Source organism: Manis javanica, chromosome 9 (assembly GCF_040802235.1).
Source record: "Manis javanica isolate MJ-LG chromosome 9, MJ_LKY, whole genome shotgun sequence".
NCBI lineage: Eukaryota > Metazoa > Chordata > Mammalia > Pholidota > Manidae > Manis > Manis javanica.
The window spans coordinates 26503861-26528220 of NC_133164.1; the positions used below are offsets into that span (position 1 = coordinate 26503861).

At 40.6% G+C, this 24360-nt stretch overlaps 1 long non-coding RNA gene across 4 annotated transcripts in view; it reads left to right on the forward strand.

The window, feature by feature from the left end:
• The first annotated feature begins 1674 nt into the window (after nt 1–1674).
• LOC108393289 (uncharacterized) overlaps nt 1675–24360 on the forward strand; it is a 125087-nt gene continuing 102401 nt past the window's right edge. For all 4 annotated transcript variants that reach the window (XR_012121040.1, XR_012121038.1, XR_012121037.1 and 1 more), the window contains exon 1: nt 1675–2019. This is a non-coding gene — a long non-coding RNA (uncharacterized lncRNA). The remainder of the gene's footprint in view (nt 2020–24360) is intronic.

Consider the following 24360-nt stretch of genomic DNA (forward strand, 5'->3'; position numbering starts at 1 on the left):
ACACCAGGAGATATTCTCTGATCTAAACCCAGTATTACCTGAAAAACTAGCTGAATAATCTCTTTTGGAAGAAGCTTAGAAGTTACATGTATTTGGAAAAGGCCACTTATGTAGTGGGGTTGCAAACTTACATGCATTACACCCAGATGTGCCTAGAAAAATTAATTAACCTGTTCTAGAAGGTAGAGGAGGAAGATAACTGACAGTCTAATCCATTTTAAACCCCAGTTGGATATAATTTAAGTAGTTCTTTTGGTTATGCTTGCTTTCTACTCCTTCTTCACCCCAAAATGGTGTCTGTCTGTCCTGGAACTTAGAATGTCTTCTGACATGGGTGAGGAGCCCTTGGGATTTCTTGCAGGATCTGTGGCCCATCCCTTAGCTGCTCTGCCCTGTCTCAGTGTCCCTTGTCTTATCAGTGGCTGCTGCCTCACTGCCCATCCAGGCGACCATCCATATGACCTGGTCTCTCTTGCTTGGCCAAGACCTGAAAGCCCTCCATATATGTCTTGGTCCCATCTCAAACCTCAGGCAGCTCCAGACCAGACTTGCAGCTACTTGGAGGTATTTGGGGGCATCCTTGGTCCCATCCACACCCCTGGGGACTGAAAGAAGCTGAGAAAGCACTACTGTCTGCCTGTCCCAGTGTCCTTTACTTGTTGTAGCTGAGTGTTATTGGGGTGGGGTGTTGTTCACTACCCAGTGACCCTGTGACATTGGGAGAAAGATGGACACCATTCTTCATATGGATTTGGGCCTCTGTTCTTCTTATCACACATTATCAAGTAGGGCAACCATGTAATTAATGTCCAAACTGGGACACTTTTGAGACTGAGAGGGAGTGCCAAATTAATGAAAATTATACAATATTTTTGAAATATATTTTATTGAATGAGATACATCACTTTTATTATTTTGATGGCATTGTCAAATATTAAAACTTGCAAAATGAAATTCTTCTGACTAAAAATAAAAATTACATGTATCTGTGTGCAGACAAAATGGGAACAAGTAGCCACCTAGTTACAAGCTGAGCCTGGAGGAATATCAGATCCACATTCCCAAGTTCTCCAGCACAGGATCAGGGCACCCGGGGTCAGGTCAGCTAAGCAAAAGGGCCTCCGGACTGGGACTGGGGTTACTGCTGGCACTGAGTCACTTGTGAAGTGTTCTCAGGTTCTGGCCACATCACGAGACACCAGGCCACACAGACGGCATCCTTGATTGCCAGTGGAGCAGCAGCCACCTGCCAGGAAAGGGACATCATTGTGGAGGCCCAGGGGCTGGGGAATACTGTTTTATTCTCCGGCCTGCTCTGGACCCTGGGTTTCCCTGAGCAGTCTGGACATGCTTGAGCTTTGGCCTTTGGATATCTTTGCAGGAATGATCAGAGCCAGAAGCCACGGTTTAGAGAGGAAACCCCTAGAACAATGGGAGATGGAGGCAGAAAGGAAGAGGGCTCCCAGAGATTTCTTTTTCTGCTGAGATTCTGATGACCTCAGAAGGTGAAAGCACTGCCTAGAGTGCCTGATGTTGGGAGGGGACTGGTGCCTTTAACGTAGTGAAATCACTACGTTATAGTGATAATCATGTGATAATGTGATAATCATGTGATAATCATGATCACAGAAATGCTGCGTCATAGGAAACAAAAGAGATTAGCTATGTTGGGAGTAAGCAAACAAATACAACAATACAACAGATGCAGGAAGTGAAACGAAGAAAGTAGCTTAAATTATTTTCTAATGAACGAGAGTGTCTTTCTGAGTACTGGCATTAGCAACTTGGTTTCAACTCTGACAAGTTTTCAAATTACGGTAGTTCCCTTTTATGCCAGGTTTCAGTTTCTGCAGTTTCATCACCTCCAGTGGTCAACGGAGGTGGGGAAGCAGATAATCTTTTGACGAATCATCCGAAGGTCAATAGTAGCCTAACACTACGTCACAATGCCTGCATCACCTCTCATCATCTCCTCAGCTGGGCATTTCATCACCTCACATCATCACGGAAAGCAGCAGGGTGAGTACAGTGCAGTAAGATATTTAGAGAGAGAGAGAGAGAGAGCCCACATTCACATAACTTTTATTGTAGTATATTCTTACAATTGTTCTATTTTATTATTAGTTGTTAATCTATCATTGTGCATAATTTATAAATTAAAACTTATAACAGATATGTATTTATAGGAAAAAACACAGGATATTTAGGGTCTTAGTACTCTCTGCAGTTTCAGACATCCACTGGGGATCTTGGAATACAAGTGGATTCCCAATCCTGTGGATAAGGGGAGACTATAGTAATATGCTAGAAATAGTATGTGATTCCTATTTTTCTAAATAAAACTGAAAATGATAACTTTCAATTTTCACTAGAGGGACTGTAGAAGTCCTGGGAGAGGAAATTAAGATCACAGACCTAGTACAGTTTCATGTGTCAGGGTCGTTTTGGAAATCGATCTGCCATCAGTGGTAACTTTAGCAGATTGGCTCCCAATTTGCTCATTGGAAAATGAAGCTGGGCAGCACAAGACTATGAAGATCCTTTCAGCCCATATGAGAACATTGGGCTTCTTTACTGGGGGGTGATAGACCACAGGGGTTTCAGCAGTAGAATCATGATGAAAGTGGGGTCTTAGGAGATCACTCTGGCACCATTGTGAGGCAGAATAGGGCAACAGAACCCAGCTGATCAATACTTCTGGGGCGATAGCCAGAAAAGGAGTAAAAGTCCTGAAAACAGTGTTTATTTGAAACCAAAGGTTATCAGACCATGACAGAAGAGGCTCCACGAAGCCGAGTTGTACCAAGGTACACTTTTGAGGACATCAAAGAAATAAGATTGAAGCAGATGTCAAGTTAATTTTTTGCTCATGTAGAATTTCTCTAGCTAAAGGGAAATTTTTTTTCCCTCCAGATAATGCCCATATTACTCTGAACTTCTCATTCATCCTAAGATTTTTTTTTCTGAGGCTCAGTTTTCTCCTTTTTTTATTTATGTACCATTATTATCCTGAACCTTTCAAGCAATATCAAGATAAATTATTTTAAAAAGGCATTGTTTTATAGAACTAAAAGTAAAAATCTACCAGAATAACAATAGTAGTGGATATAATTTGGAACAAATAGCAATTGGATTATAAAAATGTGAACATTTACAAACGCGTTTTAGCAAGTTATGCTTTATCTCTTGGCAAAGCCATATTAGGTAAATTATGGACGATGCCTCATTTTGAGATTCTATATCCCAAGAAGTGCTGGTCTCTCCCATCATCCCCTAATTGCATGCATTTTCTCTGGTAAACCAAAATCTCATACAGCTGGGGTCACTCTTAATAATCAGCCAGAATTTAGTACAATTTGCATTCTTACCCTTTGTTATTGTTTTAAAAACCAAGACAGAAGAAAATACTCTTTTTTGCATGGATTTATTTAAAAATTCGTGTGGTCCATACAGTAGGACTCTGCCAGCGGAGATTTTGCAATGAGGATGGTTTATTTCAGCAGCCGAATTCTGTTAGAGAATATCTTGTGACTTGCCTTAAGGTAAATGTCTGTATCTCCAACACTCTTTGATTGCAGCTCTTGGTTTTGACTCTTCAGGGCTGGCTGTCTCTTTATGCTATCCTCTATCAGCTGCAGTGAGCAGTGGGGAGCTATCTTTTCTGTAGCCTGATGATGTCAGGCTCTTGGAGAGCTCAGATTCCAGCTTTTATCTGCTCTGTCAGGAGCACTTTATTTGGATTGCTTGTGTACCTACATTTCCCAAATCAGAATCTTGAGAGTCAGGAAAACAACTACAAAGCAACAGTAAGGAAAAAAAAAAATCTATGTCCTGGTGCATTTTAAGGGACCTATAAGCCATGGCAAATTTCTTTCCAGCAATCCTAGGAGTCCTCAGGGAATGTTTTGTGTTCTGTAGTTTTCCTGGCAGACATGTCCAGCATTTTCCTCTTCTCCTGATCTGACTTGCTATGATAATGTTCCTATTTCTGGGGAAATTATACGTGGCTACCCTGCCCCTATCACTCCCAGCCAGCAATGTCATCTCTGAGACTGGTGACCACCGAAGGAGCATAAGATACCTGTGTCCCAGTAATACTGAGGAGAAGGTCTCAACAGAGGATCCTCTGTCACCCTAAGTGTTGGTGCTCATAATGTGAATCATTTGCTCAGAGTGAGATACTTGCCTTGGATAGGAGGTTAACCTTTTTATAACTGTCCCCTTCCTTGCTCAGGATTTAGGTGTCAATTGTTAAGGCCTCAAGACAATCCTTGCTCCTGCCTCTGGGTGGTGTAGGACTCTGAGGTAAAAGTGGTCTATGGGTGTGTGCATGTGGTGTGTGTGAGGGTGTGGTGTGTGGGTATCCTCATGAATGTGAGGAGAAGCTCAGAGGGAAAGGTGCCCAGGGACCTGTTAGTTAGCTGCATGCAGCCAGAGGATGGGAAACAATATAGTCTGTTTTCCTTCCTATTCTTTTGAATGGTTTGAATTTTTACAATATGTCCATGTTACTTTTACAATAAGGGAAAGACCTGTTGATATATATTTTTTAAAGACAATGGTGTGTCTTCCCTAAATTCATGTATTGAGACCTAGTCCCCAGTATGATGATATTTGGAGGTGGGACCTGTGGGTGGTGATTAGGCCATGAAGGTGGAGCCCTCATTCTAGGGATTAGTACCCTGATACAAGAGGCCCCAGAGAGCTCCCTCACCCCTTCCACCATGTGAGGACACAGGGAGAAGACAGTGGTCTATGAACCAGGAAATAGGTTTTACCAGATACCAGATTTGCCAGTACCTTGATCTTGGGCTTCCCAGCTACCAGGACTGTGAGAAATGAATTTCTATTGTTTATAAAACACTCAGTCTATGGTATTCTGCTATAGCAGCCAGAACAAACAGATGAATGGTAAAGCAGAGGGTTGCTCAGGTTCCACAGGAAAAGGCCTGTTCCTGCATGTGGGTGGTGGGAGAGTGAAGCTCAGTGCAGTGATCTGAGCAGGTGGGGCCACAGAGGGCAGATCTGAGGCCAGGAATGGATGTGGGCTGAGGACTGCAGGCTGACCCAGAGATCTGTAGAGAAGGATGTTCTTCCATTCGCCATCTTGCTGAGGGAGATGGAAGGTGGGCCCTTCTCACCCAATCTCTCCTTTTATCCAAGGCTGTGAATGGTGTTCTATATACCATTCACCCTGTTACTGGGAAAGGAATTAAGAGTGCCCAAGCACCCACTCCACCATGATGGGTTCCCATGTGGAACCTCTGATCTTGGCCTGTCCTCAGGATTCGCCCCAGCACGGCCTCTGCCAAATTAATTTAAGGCCTTATATTATGTCTGTACGACTGTATGCTTTGTTAGACTTTAAATTCTTTTAAGGGCAAGGACTGTATCTTATCCATTTTTATTCCCTTTTCTAGACTTTAGCACTGTAATTTACATGAGGTAGGTGCTCAATACATATTAAAGAAAACAACTGTATAAGAGTGAGGAAACATTTCATTTATTTCACTAGTGTGTCAAGAGCTACACCTGGTGAAAAATTGTTGGTTTAACTCCCACTACATTTGTCTTCTGTAAATTGGAGATAATTTTTCATCATGTTAGTAGTAGTATCATGAGGCTTAAGAAAAATGATCCATGTTAAGAAGATGCTGCATTGTTACTGCTTAATAAATGTTAGTTAATATGATTTATGCAAATCCAACAGTTGTTCCTGTTTTGCAAGGTTAACCAGGTGTGAGAATGACAGAGGTGAAAGTTCAGAAATTTGCTTATTTCATCAGTTAGAAAAGAATCAAACTTCCTAAAGAAACTTACATGAAAAAACAGGTTTTCAGTCTACTATGTTTCTGTTAAAATATCCCATAACAATTAGCTTATAGCTAATTGGACTTACCTAAGTTTCACAGACCTGAATATGACCTGAAGATCAGTCACTTTAGGTCAGTGGAGAGGGCAGAAGAGACTGATAATTCAAGTCCTAGGAGGGCTGGGTCAGCTCTGGTTGTTGTTTTTTTTCATGGAATACCATTTATTTGAAGAAGGAATGGCACGGAAACTGTGACTATTTAGACTGGATATTTGGCAGACACTTTCTTGAAAATGAACATTGGCCTGTCCCTTCAAGAAAATCAACTGACAGATGACAACTGACACTACTTGTTGCCTTGATAAAATGTAAACTGAAGAGAAAAATCAAAAGTTTGGAAAACTTGTGTCCCACCAATAGGCTTGACAGCTTCTCAGTACTGACACTTTTCTGTTGGGAACTGTGGTCATATAAGACAAATGTGATTTTTTTTGATAATTTGATTCCACTATAATCAACAGTGGAAGATCTATATAACTTAGTGAAACAACATATTATTTCAAAAAAATCATGCATAGTAGAAGATGCACTCAATGTGTAAGGTATGCCTATGGATTTTAATATGACAGGAAATATTTAATGATACTGTTTCAGCTTCAACTTTGCAAATAACCTTTGAGAAAGAATGACTTGTGTATTTTAATTTAGTATCAAAAATGAAGATCAATGATCATCTGAAAAGGTTATTGAAACTACTACTTTTACATATTTGAGTGAGACCATATATTTTCTCAAAGAACCAGTTCCTGGTTTCATTGATTTTTTCTATTGTTTTATTCTTCTCTACTTTATTTCTGCTCTGATCTTTATTATGTCCCTCCTTCTACTGACTCTGGGTTCCATTTGTTCTTCTTTTCTACTTTCTTTAGTTATGAGTTTATACTGTTTATTTGGAACTGTTTTTGTTTCTTGAGGTAAGCCTGTGTACTTTCCTCTTACAACTTCCTTTGCTGTGTCCCACAGATTTTGGGCTGTTCTATTTTTGTTTATATTTGTCCTCATGTATTGCTTCATATCTGTTTTAATTTGTTCACTTATCCATTGATTATCTGAAAGCATGTTGTTTGGCTTACATGCATTTATAAGTCTTTTTGTTTTCTTTGTCTAATTTATTTCTAGTTTCATACCATTGTGGTCTGGGAAGCTGCTTGATATAATTTCAGTCTTTTTTAATTTATTGAGGCTCTTCTTGTGGCCTAGTATGTGATCTATTTTGGAAAATGTTCCATGTACACTTGAGAAAAATGTGTATCCTGCTGTTTTTGGATGGAGTGTTCTTTTGAGATCTGTGAAGTCCATTTGATCTAATGTATTTTTCAATGCCTCTATTTCCTTATTTATTTTCTGTCAGCTTGATCTGTCTGTTGATGTGAGTGGTGTGTTGAAGTTTCCTGAAATGAATTTGTTGCAATCTATTTCCTCCTTTAATTCTGTTATTATTTATTTTACCTAATTAGGTGCTCCAATATTGGATACATAGATATTTCTTGTTGGACTGATCCCTTTATCATTGTATAATGTCCTTCACCTCTTGTTACTTTCTTTGTTTTGAAATCAATTTTGTCTAATGTAAGTACTGCTACTCCTGTTTTTTTCTCCCTATTATTTGTATGTAATATCTTTTTCAATCCTTTCACTTTTAGTCAGTGTATGTCTTTGGGTTTAAAATGAGTCCCCTGTAGGCAGCATATAGATGGGTCGTGTTTCCCTATCCATTCTGTCACTCTATGTCTTTTGATTGGTGCAGTCTATTTACATTTAAGGTGATTTTTGATAGATATGTACTTATTGTCATTTTATCATTTTCTGATATGTTTTTATATCTCCTCTCTGTTCCTCTCTTCCTCTCTTACATTCTTCTCTTATTATTGATGGTTTATTTAGTGTTGTAATTGGATTTCTCTCTCTTAAAATTTGTTTATTTTTTTGTGTGTTTATTTATTGTAGGCTTTAGTTTTTTGGTTACCAAAGGTTCAAGGATAGCTTCTTTATTATATAATAGTCTATCTTAAATTGTTGATTACTCTATTTCAAACACTATCTAAAGGTACTTTTTTTCCATTTTCTTTTTCCAGCTCCACATTTTTCATATTAGATGTTATAATCTGCACTTTTTGTGTATCCCGTGACTGATTTTATGTATAATTGATTTTGCTTCTTTTGTTTTCTTTTAATTTCATACTTGCTTGATAATTTGTTGGTCTATTACCTTTATTGTTGGGTGTATTTTCATTTGTGAAAGCTATTTAGCCTTAGGGTCATTTCCATCTACAGTAATCTCTTTAACATATCATGTAAGACTGGTTTAGTGGTGACAAATTCCTTCAACTTTGGTTTATCTGGAAATTGTTTAATCCCTGCTTTAAATTTAAATGATAATCTCACAGGGTAGAGGATTCTTAGTTGAAGGTCCTTCTGTTTCAGAATATGTATCATGCCACTCCCTTCTGGCCAGAAGAGTTTCTTTAAGAAGCCTGCTGATAGCCTGATGGGATTTCCTTTTTAAGTAATATTTTTTCTGTCTCTGGCTGCTTTCAATGCTCTCTCCTTATCCTTGATCTTTGCCATTTTAATGACTATATGTCCTGTGTTGTCTTGCTGGGGGTCCTTTTGTTAAGGGAGGTCTGTGCTTCCATGACATGAGTGCATATTTCCTTCCCCAGATTGGGGAAGTTTTCAACAATTATTTCCTTAAAGAGACTTTCTATCCCTTTCTTTCTCTTTTCCTTCTAGTACCCCTATTATGTGAATACTGTTTTGTTTGGGTTGGTCATATAGCTCTCTTATCATTCTTTCATTCCTAGAGATACTTTTTCCTTTCTGTTCCTCTCTGTTCTTCTTTGTTATCCTGTTCTCTAATTTCTATTTCATTTACCATCTCTTCTATGTGATCAAATCTACTTTTAAATCTTTCCATTGTATGTTTCATTTCAGATACTGTAGTCTTCAGCTCTGAGTGGCTCTTTTTCAGGTTTTCTATTTTTTTGTTGAAGTCTTCCCTGAGATCTTGAATACTTTACTGTAAATCTGTGAGCATTTCTATGACTTCATTTTGAAATCTTTAACAAAAAAATTGTTGATCTCTGTTTCATTTAGTCCTCTCTCTGGGGTTCTGTCTTGTAGTTTTGATTGGATCAGATTCCTCTGCCTGTTCATTTTGTCAGTGAGTCTGTGTTTCTTCTTTTGTATTAGATGTCTCTGCTATGCTTTCTGGTCTAAAGAGTAATTGCTTTATGAAGACGGTGTGCTATGGTGCCCAGAGGTTTAAAATTCTTTACTCTATAGTGCCTGGCTCTATTTTGTGGGAACCACAGTTGTCGGCATGCTGTGGGTTGGGTGCCATTCTGTCTGGCTTCTGTAGTGGTCTGAGTCTGGGTGGGATGTCTACTTAAGCTGCTGATTTTGTAATCAGCTCAGGAATCTCTGTTGAGTTCACTGTGGGTGGGGCCACCCTCTTCCTGGCCTGCAGCAATGGCGGGGCAGCAGGGTTAATGGGGTGGATGGACCATTGTGCCCCAGCCAGACACATAACACAGGGTTTGAACACCCACACAAAGGAAGAAACTCTTGGGACTGGCTCCTCCAGGCACCTCCCCGGATGGGCTGAAATGAAGCCAAGCAAGCTGGGAGAGTCTCCCTCAGTCGGCCAGGCAGCAAAGTCTGCTGCTGCTGCTGGGCCAAGTGGGTTGGTTCCTAGCAGTGCACAGGGAGGTGCCTTGGGGTGGCTTTACCAGCAAGGGGGTGGAGTGTCTGGAGCTCCCGAGAGTTCCCAATCTGTTGGACTGAAGAAGGGCTGGGGAGGTATCCTCCACCTACCCTTTCTCCTGAGGAGAGAATTCCATCCAACCCTCATCACCTCTGGTACCCCTCCCACTACTGGCAAGTCTTTCACACTGCCACCTCCTCTTTGGGTCTCAGGACTGGTGGAGCATGCCTGCCCTCCACACTGGCTGGGGTCTCAGCCTCCCAGAGTGTTCTGCCTGCCCCTGGTGTCCAGCCCCACTGATCAGCAGAACCCAATGTCATGTGGGCTTGTGCTCCTAGAGCCGATCTTCAGGGCCAGCTGTGACGTGCTCTGAGCTTCTACCCTCCCCCATTCTGTTCCTTTTTCTCCACATGTAGGCTGGTGTTGGGGAGGACTTGGGTCCCGCTCAATGTCGGCTTTGCTGCCTCACCCTTCTCTGTGTGGTCCTCTCTTCCTCCTCAGGTGTGGGGGGTCTGTTCTGAAGCCTTCAGGTTGTTTTCAGGTCTAGTTGCATTTCAACTCATTTTTTATTCTTCTCTGAATCCACAGCCCATAGGAAAACACCTGCTCTGAAAGGGAGTGAAAATATTTGCTTAAAAGGATTAATGAATGATGAAGGGTCAAGGTTCTGTGATAGTTCTAAATTGTACAAAAATATGTCAAATATATGACTTATATTAGAAAGAAAAAGTTATGTGTGTGTGGTTCTGAGATTTGGATATTGATATCAAGGTATTTATTTGTGGTTAAAAACTGTAATCAAAGTAGTTCAGCTATTAGTTACTGAACATCCAACCTGAGTGAGCTGAGTAGAAACAACCTATGAGAATCTTGGTTAAGTGGTATAATTTGAATGTTTGGGTCAAAATGCTTTTTCTGAATCCCATATAATAGGAAAACTAAGTTTAATAAGTAAATTGTGAGAAATCAAAAACTCTAGAGACTGAGAGACCTCTGAAGTAAAAGGATTTATTGAGCCATTACAGATGCTAGCTGGATAAAGGACTGAGTCTTGGGGCAGGAAGTTTCTACTTCGCCAGCAGCAAAGTCAGTTAACAGATGCAACTTGTCCACCAGGCACAAGAAAATGTGACATATAAAAAGGGTTGCAAGGACTCTCTGGAGGACTTGTGCCGGGGGACAATCATCAAAAAGCCTCCACAGGGATCTGGACGATGCTGCGGTTGTGGCTGCATCCACCCCACCGTTTCCTGGACTTGCCATAGGAATGAGGAGGGAGATGTCTAGGCTGGCATGTGCATACAGTGAGACAAAGAATTTGACCAGATCTGTACTGTTGGAACTCAACCAGGAGTTGGGAGGGGTGCAAGTTGTAGCACTCCAAAATCTTATGACTATAGACTATCTACGGTTAAAAGAACATATGGGATGTGAACAGATCCCAGAAATGGGTTGCTTTAATTTGTCTGATTTCTCTCAGACTGTTTAAGTACAGTTGGACAATATCCATCATATCATAGACAAATTTTCACAAATGCCTAGGGTGCCTAACTGGGTTTCTTGGCTTCACTGGAGATGGCTGGTAATTATAGATTTGCTTAGTTTATGTCACCATATTCCTATTATGTTAATATGTGTGCGCAAGTTAGTTAGTAGTTTAAAACCTATACATGCTTAAGGTACTCTACAAGAAGATATGTCGAAGAAATAATCAATCCTCCCATGTTTTCTTCCATATGCTACCTCTATAGCTTTTCTTCTTCCTTCCTAATTACAACCCTTAAATAGAATTCGTGCCTCATATTGAATTTACCGAGTATTATAATTCCTCCAGGTGGTAAAGATACCTCGAGACAAGTGCTGGGCATAGAAGCCACAGGGCATAAATCTGCAAAGAAGTAAAAAGCTAACCTTTTCAAACAATATGGCTTCTCTCTCACTTACCAACTTTACATTTCCCTGTATGGCTCCGGAAGATGACTGGTTAGCCAGAGACGGGTAAGATTCCTCAAGGGAGGAACAACCTAAGACAGGCACAGTCGCAGGGGGGCCTCAGGTGAGAAATTGGGGATCAACAGAGGTGAGGCTCAGAACCTCACCCCCCCTGTTTTGAGAGAAATCTTCTGCATCCGTGGATGTTTTGCTGCCCTTGTCTAGCCTGGATTAATACTTATTCCATAGGCACACACCTGATCATCTACATTTGCCCTCTTACAGCACTAAACTATGTTTTCTACCTTTATCTTGCATCTACCTACCACTTCAGCATTTTATTAAAAATAAAAATAATAATAATAATAAAGGGAGAAATGTGGGATCCACATATAAATCAAGTATAAAAATCAAATGAATATTCATATTTGACCTGATTGTTTATAGTTCATAATGCGTGATCAAAACTGAAAGTTTCTGTGATGAATGCCCTTGTACTGTTCACCATGTAAGAATTTATTCACTATGTAAGAATTCGTTCACCATGTAAGAACTTGTTCGTTTTATGCTTCAGAAGATTGGATACTGATGAGAATTAGGCTTGAGATGGATTAATGACTGTGTGTTGAGCATTGACCCCCCTATACAGAATTTTATTGTTGTTAACAACCATTTGATCAATAAATATGAGAGATGCCCTCTCAAAAAAAAAACAAAAAGGGTTGCAAGGAAAAAAAGTTCTTTAAATTCACATTGGATACAGATAAGAAAGGTGGGCCAGTCTAAAGCCCAGGGATAGGGGGTTGGTTCTTAGAGAAGGACGGTGGATTGATGATGGTCAGACATTGGTTACATGCAAGGGGATGTGATGCTTCTGGGGGCCTTTCAGATGATTGTTGAAATGACTTCAGGAACGTGAGATTTCTAGTTAGCTAAGGCCCAGGGCTATTGACTTGTTGGATTCCCCTGAGGAAGGCGCCGCCCCAAATCACTCACTAAAGACGTTTCTTGATGCAACAAGCAAGAGGAATTTATTCGGAAGCCAACTAGTTGGGGTCCAAGTCAGCCTGTCGCAGCAGGTCTCAATGAGGACCCCGAGCACACTAAGGCAGAAGATTTTATAGTATTTTCAAAAGGGGTAAAATTTTTCATAATCACAATACAGAGTTTTTTCTATAGGCTCATAAATCTTTTGCTGGCGCCACATCCTGGGGTCTGATTAGATGAGATCACCTACGGAATGTCTAGGGTGGTTCTAGTAAGATAAGCTAGGCGTATATGATTAACTGATTTACGGTTAGCTAACTAAAGGTCACTACAATTGACACAGGCTAACTAACTTGTTTTTCAAGATTCTAATGATTTTGCTTCTTCTGGGTTAGGGGGTGGTATTTAGGCCTTAAGATGGCTGTACTTATGCTAACTTTTGATTCTTCAGATCCTACATTTCCCCATTTCTCTTTTTGGGGCATTCCAATCATGGAATGTTTGTATCTTCTTATGAGTTGAGTGAGTGGTATTGTTGCTTCAACATTAGTACATGAACGGCACTCACTCTTTCTCTAACAAAAGTTATTAACCGGTTTAACATGCAGGGTCCTAAAGTTAGAAGCAACACAAGGATGAGTAGGGGCCCAGCCAGAGTGGATATCAGGGTTGTAAACCACGGGGACCTGGTGAACCAAGATTCAAACAGTCCTTGGCCTGCTTCTCGCTCTCTCTTCCTCTGATCTAGCCTCTCTCTAAGTTTTGACATTGAATCTCTTACTATCCCGGAATGATCTGCATAAAAGCAGCATTCTTCTCTTAAAGCTGCACACAGTCCTCCTTCTTTTAGGAACAGTAGATCCAGCCCTCGTCTATTCTGTAAGACTACCTCAGAGAGGGAAGTTAGAGATTCTTCAAGTTTTGTAATGGATTGCTCTATTGTTTTTAGGTCTTCATCAATAGCAGTCCTTAGTCCTTCATAATGCTGGTTCCCTTGAACAATAGCGGCTGCCCCCGTTCCCACTCCGGCTGCAACTCCTATCCCTAACAACACGGCTAAGGTCAGCGAGACCGGCTCTCTTTTATATCTATGCCTAGGTTCAAATTCAGTTACGAATGAGAGATCATCATGATACATTAACCTGGGTACTAGCTGAACCATAATACAGAAATCGCGAGAGGAATTGAAGGCAGAAGTAGAGACACATGGGGTCACTCCAGTATTACAAGCCCACCATCCCTCGGGGGGAGGGACTAGATACTCATTTTTACCTGAGGGGGTTATAGCTACGGTTTCATTACACAAGGCTTTATGGGTGGGGGGGACTGTACCTAAACATTTTCCTTTTCCAGTTACTTCAGTTAGAGTTAGTTTCCGGTGGCTTCCCCAGCTACAGATCTCGTGACGGGTTGTTTTATTAAAATTGCCTAACAATCTTAATCCTTCATAATAAGGCGGCCCAGAAGAGAAACACAACCAACAGGATTCAGTAGTTTTAGGATTGGTGGTGTTTAAGGCCTGAAAAGCTCCTTCAAGGAGGTTAAAGAGGCGTCGTCCTGTGCTAGGGAAAGGGGCAACTTGACCAGGAGTGGAAACAGAGGGAGCGGCGGTAGAGTCTACAGGGGGGGCTGGGGTCTGCTCGGGGGCCGGGGCTGGGAGACGCGGCCGGTCCTGCAGGACAGTGTTGGGTCCCACTGGGATAGCCGGGAGAGTTTCTACTTTTAGCCTGAGCATAAATAAGACTCCATTGTCATACCCACTCTGGTACAGTCTTAGTCCCCAAGTAAGCCCCTTTTCCCAGTTTGCTGCCCTTTTTCCTGCATCTGTGAAGGAGATATCAATGAGATTGCAGGTGGGATGAGTCTTGCACTGGGCATGAGTGGCACCTCGTTGGATTTTTATAAGGCCTGGAGGGGGTCTCCCTGCGCTTCCTGTCAGCCAATGGCATGTCCCTGTCTGTTCACAACCCCAATTCTTACAGAAAAAATCTGTCTGCCCTCCACATTGTGAGACCTCGGCATCAGTTGAGGGGGCCGGGCATACATAAAAGCAGGCACTTTGAATTTCTTTCATAGTCCCAGAGCCCCAATGCACTATATAATCCCGAGTGCTACATCCGGGTACTCCAACTGTGTCCTCATACCTAGGGTCTTGCTTGAAAAGAGTGCATACGTCTACAGTGAGGGTAGGCCACCAGGTTCCCTTAGGGTGTTGTCCTGTTATCTGGACTACTATTTGGCGGGAAGCTGGGGTAATGATTTGCCATGTCAGTAACCTGGGCTCATGAGGGTTAGGGTTCTGGTGGGTTGGAGGTAGCAGAAACATCAGAATTACTAACAGCATAATTCTTTTTACACAAGCGAAGCTTAAGGGGGTTATCAGTCCGAGTTACTCGCCAGTCTGGGTCCGGGGGTGCCTTCTTTAGATGTGAAGCGTGTATCCAGGAAGAGACGCCGTCCACTTTTACAGCTGTGGGAGTAGTCAGGAGGACGACGAAAGGCCCCTTCCACCGTGGCTCGAGGTTTCCTGTCCGGTGCCTTCTTACATAGACAGGGTCTCCCACCTGGAACTGGTGAGGCACTGAGAGTTCCTCTGGCCGATAGGCTTCCTTGATGGAGGCCCACACCTCTTTCTGCACAGCTTCCAAGGCTCGTAACTTTTCAAGCAAAAACTTATTAGTTGCACACTCAGGGAATACATGAAGATGTGCTGACTGAAGCGGAGCTGGGGCCCCAAACATTATTTCAAAAGGCGTTAGTCCAAAGCGGCCGGGAGTGTTCCTGACTCTAAATAGGGCGAAGGGAAGGAGGACTAACCAATCACATAAGCCAGTCTCTATGGACAATTTAGTCAAGGTCTCTTTTAGAGTTCTGTTCATCCTTTCTACCTGTCCTGAGCTCTGGGGCCTGTATGCACAATGCAATTTCCAGTCCGTCCCCAGGATCTTGGCCAATCCCTGACTTACCTGGGCAACAAAAGCAGGGCCGTTGTCGGAGCCGATTACCTTTGGGATTCTAAACCTGGGAAATATTTCTTCAAGGATCTTTTTAGACACCGTCTGAGCTGTCTCAGTTTTGGTGGGGAACGCCTCTGTCCATCCTGAAAATGTGTCTAGAAAAACTAGAAGGTACTTATATCTATACTTGGCAGTATATATCTGGTGGCTCCCTGGCTGACCTCTCTTACCTTGGCCAAATTGGTGGGACGTCTTGCGGCCCCACGGAGACCCGCCACCAGAGCCTGGCGATAGATGGTTAGTCGCTCCCTACCTTCTGGAGAATTAAAGTCCCAGTTGGGTCTAGTCAACGGGAACCCCCTCTCTATGTCATGAGGGAGTTGCGAAGGCCGTCCGTCGGTTCCAGGCACATTCTTCCGTGCCTCCAGGAGAATCCTCTCTCTCTCTTCCGTGGTGAAGAGCACCTGTAAAAGCTGCTGACAGTCATCCCAGGTGGGCTGGTGGGAAAACATCAGAGACTCTACTAAACCAGTTAGTTTCTGCGGTTCCTCTGAAAAGGGCGGGTGGTTAGCTTTCCAATTATACAAATCAGCAGAGGAGAAGGGCCAATATTGCAGAGGTTGGAAAGGCGGTTCCCCTTCTTCTCCAAGGATGGGAACTCCATAAGACCGGAGAGGAAAGATACCCGGTGGGCCCAAGATGGCCCCTCGGCGGCGCCGGGTGCCCTGGGCAGGTCCCGGAGCCGGCCCTACTGCCTCAGCATCAGGGACTGAGGGTGCCGGAGCTGGGGGTGCTGGGGGTGCTGGGGCCGGGGGCACCGGGGGTGCCGTGGGGGCAGGAGGGTAAGGAGGGGGAGGGGGATCATCAATTATAAGCGAATCTTGAGTATCAGGGTAAACTTTGGTAGTTTCTTTTTCTTTTTTCTGAGGTTGAGTCTGGGCAGCTAAAACTCGAGGGCCCATTTTCTTTTGCACCCAGGGCTTTACCCAGGGTGGTGGGTTCTCCACCAACTCTTGCCAGACTACAATGTAGGGTTGCTGATCCGGGTGTCCTTGAGACAAATCCTGAAAAACAATAGCTTTTACTGCTAGTAAAGTGGGGAGATCAAAAGTCCCCTCCGAGGGCCACCCAACATTGAAGGTGGGCCATTCGGAGGAACAGAAAGTCTGCCATGGTCCCTTTTTCACTTCTACTGACAAGTTACGTGCCCTCGCTCTAACTTCCGTCCAATGATCTAGTGTCAGGCTAAGGGGGGTCGTCACTGTCTGTCCCATTGTCAGTATAACAATAATTAGACACGTAAAGGACACAAAAAACAAAGACACACACAGATTAGACACACAGCGGCCGCTTTTGGTTCTTTTCAGAGCCTCGAACAGAAACCGAAAGAAATCAGAGGGTTGAAATTCTCGGCGCCCAAAAATCAACCCTATCTCATCAGGTTCAGTTTGCCGGAAAAACAGACGGGAGGCTACCAGGCGTCCCTGGCCCCCCAACCTCCCTGAGGCGTCCCCCAGGGTTGCAGCCTGCGGTGCTCTAGTACGTCTACCGACCGCAGTCACAGCCCCTGTACGGGATTGAGACGGCTGCCAGACAACGGGTACCCTTCAGAACTCTGACCGGTCTCACTGAAACAGAAAACAGAACACAAACAACAACTCAAGGCGCCACTAATCTTACCTCTTCCTCCAAGAGCGACTTCGGGAGTGAAGCGGGGTGGACAACCGATCCCGGACGAGCCCCCAAATGTTGGATTCCCCTGAGGAAGGCGCCGCCCCAAATCACTCACCAAAGACGTTTCTTGATGCAACAAGCAAGAGGAATTTATTCGGAAGCCAACTAGTTGGGGTCCAAGTCAGCCTGTCGCAGCAGGTCTCAACGAGGACCCCGAGCACACTAAGGCAGAAGGTTTTATAGTATTTTCAAAAGGGGTAAAATTTTCCATAATCACAATACAGAGTTTTTTCTATAGGCTCATAAATCTTTTGCTGGCGCCACATCCTGGGGTCTGATTAGATGAGATCACCTACGGAATGTCTAGGGTGGTTCTAGTAAGATAAGCTAGGCGTATATGATTAACTGATTTACGGTTAGCTAACTAAAGGTCACTACAATTGACACAGGCTAACTAACTTGTTTTTCAAGATTCTAATGATTTTGCTTCTTCTGGGTTAGGGGGTGGTATTTAGGCCTTAAGATGGCTGTACTTATGCTAACTTTTGATTCTTCAGATCCTACAGACTGATTATCTTCCCTATCTTCCCTTGTCTCTCTCCCTCATTACAGCCCTTATGTCACTTAACTTTAGGACATTTCAGAATTTTCCTGTATGAATTGGTAATCTATGAAGGAATACTTACATAGAAACCCTGTATTCAAGAAATATATAGAAAGGCTGATTTGGAGTTTCTCTTTTTCAGGGATATGAAAGAACACCTTGAGGGTATTTAAATAAATCTAGTGTTCCTGCTGCTTTGTACAGAGGAGCTACCCACCTTGTTATATTTGCTTTGCCACCCTGCACAGCCATATTAGGTACCACCCTATTGGAGGAAATAGTATGCGAGGGTTTTCCATTTTAACTGTTAACTAGCAAAAAGCTTTTCCCCTACACCACAAAGTACCAGGATTCACCAGCTCCTGAGAGGCAATCTACATGAAAATGCTTTTGCCAATTCTTAAGTACTGACTTCTTTAAAATTTACAAAGTGATTTTACCTACTTAATCTCATTTGAGCTTCATAATTTTGAATGGTGGAGACCACTATCAATCCCATTTTATAGGTAGATGTAAGTCTGGGGAGAGGAAATCCCAGGGCAAAATAGCTCTAAAAACCAAAATCAGTCAAAGTGAGAAATAAAGTTTAAAATCCGTTTATTTCTTACAAACTGCAGTCCAGGGCCTTCGCTCTCCTCTGCTCTGGAAGAAGCAAGCCAGCAAGCACGCCAGCCCCCTCCCCTTAACCTCTCAGGTTCAGACACACTCGGTTGCCCAGGTAATTACCCATTGATATGGAGATGGACTTCTCTCCACCCCTGAGGAATGATGCAAATGCCCTAAACCCATTCTCTCCACCCTTGAGCGCCTGTCAATATGCAGATCTACTAAAGCCAGGCGAGACATTCTGGAAATATTACAGTTTTACTCACAGTAGAATAAGGCTTAGAGTTCAAATCACTTGTCTAATCTAGGTCCTGTGCTCTTTTCATGAAATTTGGTGCTTAAAGTGTCTTAATAACTGTAGAATGGAGTGTGGAAATGGAGGTGGAGCAGGGAGAGGTAGGAGTATTGTTGATAAATAGCAACACAAAAGCTGGAAGCTGGACTTTCCACTTTGACAACCTCTGGGTGCAGTCACACTCACACAGCCAATTGAAGACTCCATAAATAGCACCTTGAGAGTGGAAGTAGCTTAGGCTATGGGACACTACCTCAAAAAAAGGAATATCTAGAGAGAGGGGATTAAACTGCTAATAATTGCTGGGGACACGTCCACAATGTAACAAATGCCCTTAAAGAAGCAATTTGGAAAAGAGTGAGTTGGAAACCTTGGGGGAAAGTCAGACTCTTTAGTCATAAAACATCTGAACAAGACATAATTATTAGCCTCAAGCTTTATTTTAATGATGCATTATGTCTTAAATACAATACCGACAGTTTGTAGAAAGATGCCAGCTGCTTAGAATGAATAGAACAAAAGTAAAAGAAGGGCCATTTGTAATGAGCCTGTATCTTTGTACAACCTGTCATTTTTGTGATCTGATGCTCTGGTACCCCCACAGGGCTGGCAGAACTTGCGGGCATATGCCCTACAACATCTGCCAATGGTCCTCTGGGCTGTGAGTGTGCTCCACTTTGATTCTTCACCCGGTGTGTGCCTTGATGTGTTTTCAGCAGGTTGTAAGAGAAAGGGTGATCTATCTCTGGAGTGGTGTAGCCAATTAAACGTTTTCCATAGAATTTGGAGACTTGATTTCAAATTCTGACTCTAAATGTGACAAATAACTTAGCTTTTTGTCCTCTCAATTCCTGACTGCAAAAATTGGCTTGAATCTAGATACTTTAAAGGATTATGGTGAGGATTAAGTTATATTCTTTTTGGGAAAATGCCTAGAAAATAGCAGAAGTTTTTCTGAAGGGCAGGTAATTGTTTCAGTACCTCCTAGGGAAAATCAAATCCTGTATTAAAACTTAGTGTTCATCTGGAAAATCAGTCTTTTTCTTTTTATTAACAACTTATTCTTTATGTCACAAACATGTATTCTTCAACGTACATCCCTTGTGACAGTGCATCTTTTTACCAGGGTGAATAGACAGGTAATTTCATTTAGACAAGGGAAGAGCTTAGTGAGCTTCTTTGGGACTTCTCATTTGAAATTAATTTGAATTTTTCAGTCTTTTGGAAAGGATCAGATGAACAATGCCTCCCAAGGCATTTAAATATTAATTCAGTACTATTACTTCCAAGAAGCAGTTGATGAACACCCAAGCTGAGCTTACGTATTTGTTCATTTGCTCCATAGTGTACTCACCCACACTTTGTGCTCCCACAGTGCCTACACACAGCTCCAACACTGTTTCTACCATTTGATAATACAGTTAACTTATAGGTGGTTTCATTTCCCTACTAGATTTCAGTAACTTAAAGATAAAACTTTGACCTATGTGTCCTCGGGCTTGACACATATAAGTCTCTGGCATATTATACTTAGCTCAGTGAGGGTGTTTTTGGCAGCAGATAACAGATAACCTAACTCAAAATGGCTTAAACACTAAGGATATTTAGTATTTATGTTGTAAGATGTTTCCAGGCTTGGTTGGTTAATGAGTTTTGTGATATCATCCAGTTTTAGGTTCTTCGTATCTTTCTGCACTTGCGTTTTCCGGATGACTCTGTGGCCACCTTGTTTCCTGCATCATATCAGACATGCAACATCCTGTAGGAAAAGGCACTTTCATTCTTTTATTCCTTTCTCTGTCTTTTTTTTAAAGTTCTGTCCTTCTCCTTCCCTATCAGGCTTCTCCTGCCATCTTATTGACCAGAAAATAGTCATATCCTTACTCTTAAAAATAATCAGTGGAATAGGAATGGTGATACCAAACTACGCTTGGACCAATCAGAGCTCACCTCCGGGATGAGGATGGGGAGCATTTTCTTGATCAAAATGCCCACCCAAAAGAGAATGGATATCTGAAAAAAATGTTTTGTTTCACTATTTTTTTTTAACATAGAAGAATGCTGAGTTGAGAAAGTAATCAAGAATGTCATGAAGAACTAAATATTTAAAGAGTAAAAGAATGAAGGTACTCCACATTTTAGTTTACCAAATAATCTGTTAAAATACAAGTATGTTATGAAGTTGACTTTAAATATTAAACATCCTAAGTCCTGAATCAAAAGCTATTTTCTTTTTTGAATAGATTCCATTTAGCAATATTGAAATTCAAAATTCTAAATGCTTTAGAAAGGCAGACCTTATATTAGGGCAAAAACAGAGGAAGAAGGCTCTAAAAATAATTTTCCCAATTACCTGCCATTAATACATTATATTCAACAACTAGACATTTTATTCCTTTGGATTCACATACTTAAACCTCAATGGTAGAAACACATTAATCTATAATAATCAGTCACTTATAGTTTAATATCAAGTATTTAATTATGTACTTTTTTCCCATAGTAAGCCAGGTATAAATGTTTTCTATGTAATAAGGAGGAGAGAGAAATCCTAAATACAATAAATACTACTAGAATATTAAGATTTCCTGTTTTCCATTATTTTATATTTAATAAGTACTGGTATTAAATTAATGTATTCAGATTCAATGATAAATTTGAGTTGATTTCCTTTATTTAAAAGTCAGAACTATAACATCTAGCCCTAAAATCTTGAAAATATTTTGATCCTTAATATTCTCTCTCTAATGTAGTATTGGATATTACTTTTACATCATGGAGGTCAATGAGTACTATAAAAGTTTAATTAAGATCAGTTCTTTGGAATCTTTTCACCAAAAGATGGCAAAATGAACCTAAAACAACATTTCTGAAAATCCTCATATATTCTCTTTTCTATCACAAAGGATAAAAACATTTAATATTTGTAATAGTAACTAGAATTCACATGGCATATTATAGTTTATAAAGGGTTGTCTCATGCATTACCTCTAATGGAGCCTTACAATAAAACTCTAAAGAAGTGTTCTTTAGAGGATGAATGGATGATTTGTTGTTGTTGTTATGCTCACTTTATAGGAGATAATCAGGTCCAAAAGCAATAGATGTTGAGAAGGTATTTGCAATGCACTTCCACTTAAAGGTGACAGGTAAGTCTAAGCATTTATCTATACTTTCTCCTACAAGATTCAGAAGGACAAATAAAGGAAATGGTTGAAGACCGGCAATCTTACAGTTTTGGAAAATGGAAAACCAACAGTATGAGGCAGCTAATTTAGGAGAATAGAGAAATTTGAATCCTGAGTGCCTGGAGAGTATAGGAGGGTGCCACAAAGAAGAAAGCTGATTCCCTTCATAGAACCCTACAAGGGTTTGGGAAAAAGAGTTATTTGGGACTATGAAGGGTGAGGGAATGGAGTTAAAAACATAAGACTTGGTTCAGAGTCTATATAAGGAACACTTATGCCTCTGGTACCCAGTCTCATCCATACTGATGGATGACCATCCCTCAGACCCTGAGGAGACATGAGGTTTATTCTCCAGAGAAATTGTTCTAGACAGGATTCAGTCTTTGGCACAACAGAGGGACATATTGAGGTTCCTTGTTAAAAGCAGGGCAGGTAAATTCTACTGACTGAATTGAGAGGTATTCCATCCTGACTCCCCTGGATGGTATCTAGGCTATTAGAAACCAGACTTTTATACCTCTGGAAAAAACTAAACAGTAACAAAGAATACTTACAGACATTGATGTTTGTAGTTCTCTTGAATAAAGTTACTCTACAATGTAGTTTTATAGTCAGCATGCCTTGTCCACTGAGAACCTGTAGTCAGTTTTTTACTAATTCACTCTTAAATGTGAATATACAATCAAGCCTCATCAAGTTTGAGGACAGCCTCTAACAAATAAGAGGTAGACAAAAACAAAGACACAGTAACTTGAAGGGAACAGATGCAATATAGGATGCATAAGAAAGCATTCTACCATGAGAAAGATGAGAAGAAACTGCATTCATGAAACAAGAAAAGGATGCTATAAAAGGAACAAGGAATATGAAAGAGCTCTTGTAAATTTATATATATATAAATTGGAAATTTATTTATATAAATTCATATGTATATATTTATAATATATAATATATACATTTGTTATATATGTTTTTATTTATATATATTCCATATTTATGTATATAAATTGGAAATATATATGGAATATATATTCATATATATGTATATATGAATATAGATAATGTTTATTAAACATTTGGAAAGTAATATTTAGAAAATAACCCAGGAAATAAAACTAAAATATAAACAGAAAATAAAACAAACTAAAATAAAACAGAAAACAGAAACAAAAACAGTAAAAAAATTAGGAGATAATCTCAAGTTACAACATAAAATGAAAGGAAATTCCAGAGGAGAGAGTGCAAGCATTACGAAAGTGGAGAGAAGAAAATTATTTAAAGAAAAAACACAAAACGATTTTCCAGAATTAAAAAATATGAATTTCTGGGTTTAAAGGTGCCCACCATCAGCATCATCACTATCATGAACAAACCAAATATCAAAAAAGAACACAAACATTGCTATGAAATTTCAGAGCACTGGAAATAAAAAAAACTAAAAGCTCATAGAGAAGAAAAAAACAGGTAAATATGGAGGACTGTGAGTGAGAATTATGTTAAATCTGCAACAACGACATTGGAAGTCTGGTAACAGTGAAAAGAAACTCAAAATTATGAGGAAAAATAATTTTCACCATGGAATTTCACCATTCACCTTGGCTTGATACATGATATACATTAATTTTGATAATGGAAATCATCTAAATATTTAATCAAAAAATATTTAATACTTATAAGGTGTCAAATAATGTCTCAGGAAGCTGCTAGAGGATGTACTCTGCTGAAATGATGGAATAAACCAGGAAAGAAGATGAAATTTAGGAAAACGGGAATTTTACACAGCGGGGAGGCAAAGCAATGCCTGGGGTAAAGGTCAGAGGTCCCAGACTGAGCTAAGTACCCAGTTAAAGAATAACTAGTCCAAACTGGAGCAAGTGGACAAAGAAGTTTAGAAGAGAAAGAAAGATAACTTTCCACTTATTTATGTGGAAAATAGTACTGAGAAAGACTGGAAAATGTAGGGAGATTTAGTCAAAGAAAAGCATATGGAGAAATGAGGCAATTACTAACTCCAGGAAAAACAAAAGTTATGCAAAAAAAAGAAAGGAAATATAATAACAATAGTAATGAGCTCAGCAGTGATCAATATTTATATACTTATAACATTTCAAGTTATAATATTTTAATAAGAAACTGAGTTATGATTTATTGGAAGGATGAGGTAATGGGTAGTGTTGAACCCTTACTCTCCACAGAGGAAACTAATAAAAATAATGTCTAGAATTGATAAATCAAAAAATATATAATTGTGTCATTTGGAAATAGGGATAAACATTAGGACAAATTGCTGAAAGCATGTAAGATGATTGATTCTCTGGGGAAAAACTCAGGAGTAGGGAAAAGATTTCAAATTTTTGTTTCATTAACCTTTGTAATAGCTTTTTAGTGTCTAGAGTATATATATATACACACATATATATACGTATGTGTGTATATATATTTATATATATTGAGATGTATATGTATATTTCTACAGATCAATAAGAGAAAATTCACTAAAAAAGGCCAGCAGTTCACAGAAGAGGAAATTTAAATGGTC